The sequence below is a fragment of the Eublepharis macularius genome, chromosome 5 (genome assembly GCF_028583425.1).
Source record: "Eublepharis macularius isolate TG4126 chromosome 5, MPM_Emac_v1.0, whole genome shotgun sequence".
Lineage (NCBI taxonomy): Eukaryota > Metazoa > Chordata > Lepidosauria > Squamata > Eublepharidae > Eublepharis > Eublepharis macularius.
In genome coordinates this window covers 105,606,721-105,613,625 of record NC_072794.1, presented here as the reverse complement: position 1 = coordinate 105,613,625, position 6,905 = coordinate 105,606,721, and the positions used below count along the sequence as shown (strand labels likewise).

The window sequence follows — 6,905 nt, the reverse complement described above, 5'->3', positions numbered from 1 at the left end:
ATGACTATTTAAAAAAAACCAAAGAAAGGGAGACAAGCTGCCTCAGGGAGGTTCTTAGGCAAGAAGGCAGGTTACAGTGCCATGACTTTTCTTGCTTGTAATGCATTGTAACCTTGAGGTGGGTGAAGCTAACCACACCTTTAGGTGTTTGGGTTAATCATCTTCCAAGAAGCTGTGCAGAAACTAGTGACTGGATTGGTGCTTTCAAGACCCCATGGATTTCAAGTACAATGTTCCCCTACCCCCAGAGGACACTATAGCCAGCACCTTGAATTGGGCCTGGAAACAAATTGGGAGCTAGTGTAGGTGGACCAAGTGTGGCTGTGGTATGGCCCCTACATTTCACTCTAGTCAACATTCTGGCTGCAGTGTTCTGTACCAATTGAAACTTCTGAACACCAAATAGAGTGCTGTGCAGTGTCTGGATAAGGTAGAAAATTAGATCAGAATTTAAGTAATCTATGGTTCCACCAAAGAGTAAAAAAGGTATCGGAAATAGTATTAGAATTCCTGCTTTTGTTTGTTTCAGAAAGTGGCCATTTTCAGACGTCTTACTGGCTCCGGTACATCGCCCAAAGCTCCCGCCAGGACAGCGTCTTCCTGACATAATTTCGCGCGAGAACTGGGAAATCACGCCTGGAAGATGCTGTTCTTGCGGGAGCTTTGCGCAACGTACCGGAGCTGGTAAGACATGTGAAAATGGCCAGTGTCTATTCCCTAGGATCATGTGAATGGTGCCCAGAAAAACCTCAAAAATCTGGGGAATTGCTGGATTTGAGTAGCCAGAGAAAAGGGGCTTCAATATTCTGCATCACTCCTTGCCCTGTCTCATCATTGGTAGAGTACATTATGCAAAGAGTTAAAAGGCAGAATAAATTATGTAAAATAAAATGCTAATTTGCTACATTTGCATAATAAATACAGACCACAGAATCTTAGCGTGTAGGGTGTAGAGAACTTTCAGTGTAGAGTATATTCATGTAGACTTGATGAGCCATAGGAAGCTGAACCTCGGACAAGACTTGAGATAATGATGGTCAGAAGATGATGTGATTTGAGAAGATGGAGACATCTAAAACTGGTTGTTTCAATATCTTCTGACCTTTCAGCCCTGTGGCACTTCTGGATCCACAACTGTGCAACTGTGGTTGGAAGCCCAGACAGTTGCGCAGGCAAGATTTGCCTTTTGCCACATAATCCTGACAAAATGGAGGTGCTACGGGTTGGGGAGGTCATCCTTGCACAGGGGCCATGCTAATCTTCTCTGTATTGTTCCAATTTTAGTATATGTGCTGCCGAAGCGAGGTTGGGGAGGTTTGACCCATGAATGGGGATATCCCCTGTTCTGAATGGGGTTGTGCCCCATCTCAAAGGACCAGGTTCATAGCTTGGGGTGCTGCTGGACCTGAGGCACCTGTTGCATAAAAGGTGGCAGCAGTGACCAGGGGTACCTTTTAAGAGCTCCAGCTGTGGCCTTTCCGGGGCAGGAAAGATCTGGCCATGGTGGTGCATGCCCTGGTAACATTCAGATTAGATTACTGCATGCCCTCTATGTAGGACTGTCCTTGAAGACTGTCTGGAAGCTGCAATTGGTCCAGTAGGGTATGGCCAGAGTGTTGACTGGAGTGAGTAATACACAGTCAGGGAGGGGGGCCAATAAGAGTTTACTGGGGGTACACCAAATGAGACAAAAATGTCTCACCCACTGGCAGAAGACAATGACACAGGGAGACAGGTGAATATCCTTGGGGAGGGAGTTCCAAAGTTTCGGGCACAACCAAGAAGGCCCTTTCCTGGATTGTCACCTATCTGGCCCCAAATGATGCAGCACCCGAAGCAAGACCTCCAAAGCTAACCAGAATTGACGGGTGGGTTTATATAGGAGAAGGCAGTCCATCCTAAGCTGTATAGGACTTTAAAGGTCAATACCAGCACCTTGAACTGACCCAGAAACAAATTGGGAGCCAATGAAGATGGAACAAGATTGGAGTAATATGGCCCCTATTTGTTTATATGTTAATATTTTTACTCAGAGGAGTTAGCTATGTTAGTCTGTAGCTGCAAAATAGTAAAAAGTCCAGTAGCACCTTTAAGACTAACCAACTTTATTGAGGCATAAGCTTTCGAGAACCACAGAACTCTTCATTAGATGCATGGAGGGTATGAAGAAACTGGCCAGAGATATAAAGGTGCTGAGGGGGGAGGGGGACTGACCTTGTTTTAGTCGGTGCAGAGTACTGTGGTTTGCCTCCCCTCAAGGGAGTACACATTGCACTGTGAAGAAGTCCCTGAATGCTCTTTACTAGCTTCTGGACATTAGGAAAACAGTACTAGCTATTGGTTAAGGAGTTTTATTGCTGCTCTATATCATGGTATTATTGTTTTACATGGAATTTTCATTTTTACCTACAGCAAAACAACCATGCAAGATCTTGTAAACAGCTCCAGCCAAGGGGTCAAGTTTTTCCTGTTTTTCATATATTGTCTCAGTGACCTTCGCAAGGACTCAGAAGACCTGGAGTGAGCTGAGCTATTAGAGACAAATAGAAGTATCTTTCCTTCATTCTTTGCTCTCTGAAGGACTCTGGAACTGCCTCTTACATGCTGTGGGCCCTACATGAGGCTTCTGTTCCTTCCCGGGAAGCAGAGAAAGGAAATGAACCCTCAGCACAGCAGCCCATTCAGCCCTTTATGGATTAAAAGCCTTGCACCCCTTCCTTGGTGGAACAGAGGGGGATAAACTTTATCATCAGCTTCTTTAATTTTGGTGAGTAAATCCAAATGTTAAATTTTCCAAAATTCAATTTCTAAAAAAAAAAAAGTTTATGCAAGTGCTTCCCTCCAAAAAATGTATTCTGTTGCAGCCTGCAGGATAGAATGTGGAAGGAAGCTATTGTTTCATTGAATTCACATTCTTGTTTATTTTCAAATTACAGAAGCCAAATATGGCAGGAGAATGGTTTAAGCATCCATTGTGAGAGGCTAAAATCCAAACCTGTGCTTGCAGTCTTGGCCTCAAGACCAAGAGTGGAAGATTCTGTTATCATTGCTGAAGACCTCCCATAACCCTTTCAGAGTAAACTGTAAACTGGAAGCCTGGCAATCCCTTGGGGGACATGAATATTTTCCTCATGAAGGATGTTGCCCTTGTCAACAAGCTAAAGTGGATGCTTCACTTTATACCCTTCCTCCTGCCTCATTTTCTTGAGGGTTTTTCATTCCTTTTGCAGAGCTCAGCACGTTGGAGGTGGGGGTCATTTATCTCTGACTGTAGTCTCTGTACATTACCGGATTGTTATTTACTCTCCAAGAGTCCATTAATTCTGCAGGGACTCAGGCAGGAGAGGATGTTTCTCCTGCCATTGAAGTGGATAACACAGCCTCAGATAAATACTTTTCATCAGACATCTCTGGCAGTAACTGAGTGGCTCTGGCTCATCCACTTCTGAATAAGGGCACTCTTGTTGTTTTAAGATCAGAATAACCAAATTCCTGAGCACAAGGTTTTTTTAAAAAATAGGTATGTACCCAAACCTCAGAACCACCTTTGAAACAGATCTTTCCTCCTCCAGTTCCCACTTTCAGCCTTGTTCTTGCCTTCCATTCTCCCCTCAGCAGCATCCTCTGACAGTTGCTACCCCATCATACTTCCTGCCTGACCCAATGTCTCTTTTGCTTTGTCCTTCTTCCACTGCACCCTCTGTTTCCTCTCCTTTTCATGTCCTTTTCTCTAGGGTCTCTGCTTCTCACTTCCTCTTAAGAGGCTTGTTTTACAATAAATTTTGTCTGAGCTGAGCATTTAGCCTGTCTTCACCTGTTGCCCCTGAGTAGCTCATTCCTTTCAGAAACACAAATGTACTACCTGCCAATTGAGTAATCTGTGATGGTGTTTTTTAATTTATGTGTTAATCCAGTATTCATCACCATAACACAGCCATGTTATGTCTGTCAAAGACATGTTTGGAATAGAAACATCCCAAACTTATAGGTTTGGGCCACCAGATGTGACTTTTTTTTCATTTTTGCTTTTGACATGTGTTGTGCATTGTATTCTGTTGAGAGGCCACACAAGCCTTTTGACTCTTCTTTACAAGTGTTGATTGGTACCACTATAAAATTATATTCCTGCGCCATCACAATGACCACCTTTAAATCTTTGCTCAGTTTGAAATGATACCTAAGTGGCTTTGGAGTGGTCCTCAATCAACTGATTTATGATATTCCTGGCCTGGTTCATAATTCCAGCAGGATTAATTTATGTCAGCCCTATGTGGCTTGGGCTAGCTATATGGTACCTTTTCATGCAACTGTCACCTTCTATGGGCTGGAAGATATTTGCATGGGAAGAAACTATATAATTGGCCCCACCCATATAATTTAGATATACCATATTACCAGTAGACATGGGCACAAACACAAAAAACCCCAAACATGGTGTTAGTTGTTTGTTGCCATCCACGAACAATGAACACTGATTAACATGATCCTGTCACGAACATGTTCGTTGTTCGTTGTTCATGGGGGCCAGCAGGCTCTCCTCCAGCCATCAAGATCCCTACTGCACCACTCCCAGAAACCCTACCTGAGCAGGCAGCAGGAAATGCACCAACAATAAATAATAGCTTGGCCCCAGAGCCTGGCAGCAGCCCTGGAACTTGAAGGGGTAGATCCCTACCGCACCACTCCCAGAAACCCTACCTGAGCAGGCAGCAGGAAAGGTATCAATAGTAAATAATAGCTTGGCCCCAGAGCCTGGCAGCAGCCCTGGAACCTGAAGAGGTAGATCCCTATCCCACCACACAAAGAAAATTCAAGCTCCATTGCACTCACCCTGTCTCTCTAGAAGCAACTGTCCCTCAAAGCCAGAGCTGGGAGCCTCTCTCCCCCCTGGTCTTTTCCTCTTGTAACAAATTTGGAGCTCCAGTCCACACTTGGAAGGAAGACCTGCCTATCAAGCTAAATTGGGCTTAGATTGGGGTTTCCAGGGCAACAGCAGGAGTTCAGATAGAGTTCAGACAATCCCTGCCTGAGTTGCCACGGAAATTGATTGCAGGTGCCAGACTGTCTGGCTTGATGAGCAGCAAACTTGCAACGACCGCCTGTTCGTTTAGAATGGGGCCTCACGAACAGCTTGTTCACGAACAGCAGATTGGGCTATTTGGGGTTTTTTTTAGTTCGTATTGCTGTTCGTGCCTATCTCTAATTACCAGAGTGACATAGAACCAAATAGGGAAACATGTAGCTCTGGTAATGAGTGAATTGGAAAATTATCCCTACATACAATAAAGCAATCTCACAAAACAGGATGTGGTTTAAGCAGGAATGTGTGAATGCCTTCCAGTTCAGCTGATGGGCTTGGATTCCTCCTAGATTTCTGCAGGAGAAAGAAGGAATAGTGGTGGTTTTCATCAATTTCTCCTTCCTGCAGGAGGCTTCCATTTTCTCCCAAAGCTACCAAGGGAGTCTCCTGTTGCCCAAGAGCTGCATTTTGTGGTGCCATAAGAGGGAGGAATCAGTTAAAATCATTCCCCCTCCTTGTGCCCACAGAAGTCTAGGCAGCATTCAATCAGTGGTCTGTTTGCCATTTGTGAACAGGAAGCCAATGTTCATCGAACAGTTCATGAACCATTCAAAACTGTTCATTAGATTACAGTGCAATCAGCATGTGTATTCTTGCACAACCCTGTAGGAAACTTACTTTCCCTTTCATCTATTCACAGACCTGTTGTCACTGCACACAAGTCATCAGCCAATTTAAGTCTGTATTGTCAACTTTATTTTGTACATGTGCATATTCACATAGCCTTATGGGAGGTGTTGTCCCCCCACATTTAATTAGCTGTCCCAACCATCCATCACCCTGGGTAGAATAATCTTACATCACAGATGCAAGGCAAGGAAATGAATCACAACAGCTACTGCAAAGCTGTTCAACAGTTATTTGACGTGGATTATGGACAGGTGAACCAATCAGATGTTCAGCTGCCAAGACATTGCTGCTGTTCAACATTACACTTGCTTGTCTGACTGCTTGATGCAAAGTACATGGAATTTCTAGGTTTAAGCAGGGTTATCCTGTTACCTGAAATGGTCTCCTTGCAAAAATATGATTTATGGGGGGAATTAGCAAGCAAGGAAGACGGCTATACAAGAGGCGGTAACTGGGATCTATCACCTTTGTATACCAGGTCCCTTCCGACAATAGAGCAGCAAGTCTGGTGCTTAATATAAAACAATAACTTTTATCGAACACAAGAACTTCTTGCACGTACACACCAATTATTGGGGGGAAATGATTACACAGAGAGAGTCCTAGGAAATATAGCCAGAAGTTGGGAAGAGAGAGAGAGAGAGAGAGAGAGGGAGTAATTATATCTACCTATCTGGGCGAGTAGTCCAGTCCGCAGTGAGGAGAGAGAGAGAGAGAGAGAGAGAGAGAGAGAAGCTTCAAACGTCCAGCGTCCTCGGCCAAGGGAGCAAGAGGCTTAGAGCAAACCTCAAGGGAACAGCACTTGTGGATCCGGAAACGTGTTCGATTTGAATGGGGCCAGAGCAATACCTTTATAGGTAAAATGTGCCCTGAGGTGGAGGAGAGTCCTCCTAGCAGTTAGGACAAAGACTCCAATGGTCAGTTCCTGGGTTAGGCAAAAGGCTTGAGTACTTTGATTGATAGCTGCCAGGGTGTGTGAATGCAGATGCAAAACTAGTTCTAGCGCTGCACAAAAAGGACAGTTTTTCTGATGAAGTACACCGGAGCTAGGTTAAGTGTTTTTAGGGAGGGGATACATTGTGCCAGGAATGACTGTCTATACTTATGAATGTCATTTGATTAGCTCCTCAATCATGGACAGGAGATCTCATCACAGAAGGAGGGAAAGGAATGTGCTAAGTGGGGGTGACTCTGC

The 6,905-nt window shown here is 44.4% G+C and overlaps 1 non-coding gene across 1 annotated transcript; it reads right to left on the bottom strand.

Moving 5' to 3' along the window:
- Positions 1–1,201: 1,201 nt before the first annotated feature.
- Positions 1,202–1,304, bottom strand: LOC129331535 (U6 spliceosomal RNA). Its single transcript, XR_008597188.1, has one exon. It is a non-coding gene; the product is annotated as a U6 spliceosomal RNA (small nuclear RNA).
- Positions 1,305–6,905: the final 5,601 nt, after the last annotated feature.